The following is a 3,232-nucleotide window of genomic DNA, read 5'->3' as shown; positions in this document are numbered from 1 at the left end:
AAGCATTAAATACAATAAAGGTGCAACAGTTTTTCCATCGTATAACAGGAATAATTGCAACCAGTGTGAAGGTAATGGTATGTTCTACGTTCCGGGCAACCTAGGCTTCACTCTAGGGCGGTGCTCCACCAGATCAAATAGTTACGGCCTAAGAAGTCAACGCCAGAAGCGTAAATTACAATATAAGTACAACAGCTTTTCAACCGTATATAATGTATATTTGCAAACAGTGTGGAAGTAATGGTCACTTCTACGTTCCGGGCAACCTAGGCTTCACTCTAGGGTGTTGCTCCACCAGATTCAATTGCTAGGGACTTAGAATTCAACGCCCGAAGCATAAAATGCAAAATAAATAGAACAGTTTTTCCATTGTATAAAACGAATAACTGCAACCAGTCTGAAAGTACTGGTCATTTCTACGTTCCGGGCAACCTAGGCTTCAGTGTAGAGCCTTGCTCCACCAGCTCGAATAGTTAGTGCCTTAGAAGTCAACGCCAGAAGCATAAAATTCAATAAAGATGCAACAGCTTTTGCATCGTATAAAAGGAATAACTGCAAACAGTGTGAAAGTACTGGTCATTTCTACGTTCCGGGTAACCTAGGCTGCACTCTAGGGTGTTGCTCCACCAGATGGAATAACTAGGGCCTTAGAAGTCAACGCCCGAAGCATAAAATGCAAAATAAGTATAACAGCTTTTCCATCGTATGAAACGAATAACAGCAACCAGTCTGAAAGTACTGGACATTTCTACGTTCCGGGTAACCTAGGTTTCGCACTAGGGCGTTGCTCCACCAGATCGAATAGCTAGGGACTTAGAAGTCAACGCCAGGGGCATAAAATACAATATAAATACAACAGCTTTTCCATCGTATAAAACGAATAATAGCAACCAGCGTGAAAGTTATGGTCATTTCTACGTTTCGGGCAACCTAGGCTTCACCCCAGGGCGCTGTTCCACCAGATCGAATATTTAGGGCCGAAGAAGTCAACGCCTGAAGCATAAAATACAATAAAAATACAACAGTCTTTCCATCCTAAAACAGGAATAATTGCAACCCGTGTGAAAGTGATGGTCCTTTCTACGTTCCGGGCGACCTCGGCTTCACTCCAGGGCGTTACTCCACCAGATCAAACAGTTAGGGCCTTAGAAGTCAACGTCCGAAGCATAAAATACAAAATAAATAGAACAGTTTTTCCATCGTATAAAACGAATAATAGCAACCAGTGTGAAAGTTATGGTCATTTCTACGTTCCGGGCAACCTAGGCTTCACCCCAGGGCGTTGTTCCACCAGATTGAATAGTTAGGTCCTAAGAAGTGAACGCCAGCAGCATAAAATACAATATAAATACAACAGTTCTTCCATCATATAAAACGAATGATTGCAACCAGTATGAAAGTCATGGTCACTTCTTCGTTCCGAGCAACCTAGGCTTCACTCTATGGCGTTCATCCACCACATCGAATAGCTACGGCCTCAGAAGTCAACGTCCGAAGCATAAAATGCAATAAAAGTACAACAGTGTTTCCATCATATAACAGGAATAATTGCAACCAGTTTGAAAGTGATGGTCATTTCAACGTTCCGGGCAACCTAGGCTTCACTCTAGAGCGTTGCTCCACCAGATAGGATAGTTAGGGCCTTAGAAGTCAACGCCCGACGCATAATATGCAAAATAAATAGAACAGTTTTTCCATTGTATAAAACGAATAACTGTAACCAGTGTGAAAGTACTGGTCATTTCTACGTTCCGGGCAACCTAGGCTTCACTGTAGGGCGTTGCTCCACCAAATCGAATAGTTAGGGCCTTAGAAGTCAACACCCGAAGCATAAAATACAATATAAATACAACAGCTTTGCCATCTTATAAAATGAATAATTGCAACCAGTGTGAATGTTATGGTCATTTCTACGTTCCGGGAAACCTAGGCTTCAGTCTAGGGCCTTCCTCCACCAGATCGAATAGTTAGGGCCTTAGAAGTCAACGCCAGAGGCATAAAATTCCATAAAGATACAACAGCTTTGCATCGTATAACAGGAATAACTGCAAACAGTGTGATAGTACTGGTCATTACTACGTTCCGGGTAATCTAGGCTTCACTGTAGGGCGTTGCTCCACCAAATCGAATAGTTAGGGCCTTAGAAGTCAACGCCCGAAGCATAAAATACAATATAAATACAACAGCTTTTCCATCGTATAAAATGAATAATTGCAAACAGTGTGAAAGTAATGGTCATTTCTACGTTCCGGGCAACCTAGGCTGCACTCGAGGGTGTTGCTCCACCAGATGGAATAGCTAGGGCCTTAGAAGTCAACGCCCGAAGCAGAAAATGCAAAATAAATAGGACAGTTTTTCCATTGTATAAAACGAATAACTGCAACCAGTCTGAAAGCACTGGTCATTTCTACGTTCCGGGTAACCTAGGTTTCACACTAGGGCGTTGCTCCACCAGATCGAATAGCTAGGGACTTCGACTTCAACGCCAGAAGGATAAAATACAATATAAGAACAAAAGTTTGTCCATCGTATAAAATGAATAATTGCAGACATTGTGAAAGTAATGGTCATTTCTACGTTCCAGTCAACCTAGGTATCACTCTAGGGCGTGGCTCCACCACATGTAATAGCTACGGCTTTAGAAGTCAACGCCAGGAGCATAAAATACAATATAAATACAACAGCTTTTCCATCGTATAAAATGAATCATTGCAAACAGTGTGAAAGTAATGGTCATTTCTACGTTCCGGGCAACCTAGGCTGCACTCTAGGGTGTTGCTCCACCAGATGGAATAGCTAGGGCCTTAGAAGTCAACGCCCGAAGCATAAAATGCAAAATAAATATAACAGCTTTTCCATCGTATGAAACGAATAACAGCAACCAGTCTGAAAGTACTGGTCATTTCTACGTTCCGGGTAACCTAGGTTTCACACCAGGGCGTTGCTCCACCAGATCGAATAGCTAGGGTCTTAGAATTCAACGCCAGAAGGGTAAAATACAATATAAGTACAACAGTTTTTCCATCGTATGAAATGAATAATTGCAGACATTGTGAAACTAATGGTCATTTCTACGTTCCGGGCAACCTAGGCTGCACTCTAGGGTGTTGCTCCACCAGATGGAATAGATAGGGACTTAGAAAGTAATGGTCATTTCTACGTGCCTGGCAACCTACGTGTCACTCTAGGGCGTTGCTGCTCCACATCTGATAGCTACGGCCTTAGAAGTTAA

Source organism: Calliopsis andreniformis, chromosome 11 (assembly GCF_051401765.1).
Source record: "Calliopsis andreniformis isolate RMS-2024a chromosome 11, iyCalAndr_principal, whole genome shotgun sequence".
In the NCBI taxonomy this organism is placed as follows: Eukaryota; Metazoa; Arthropoda; class Insecta; order Hymenoptera; family Andrenidae; genus Calliopsis; species Calliopsis andreniformis.
Note: the sequence above shows the minus strand (reverse complement) of the source record.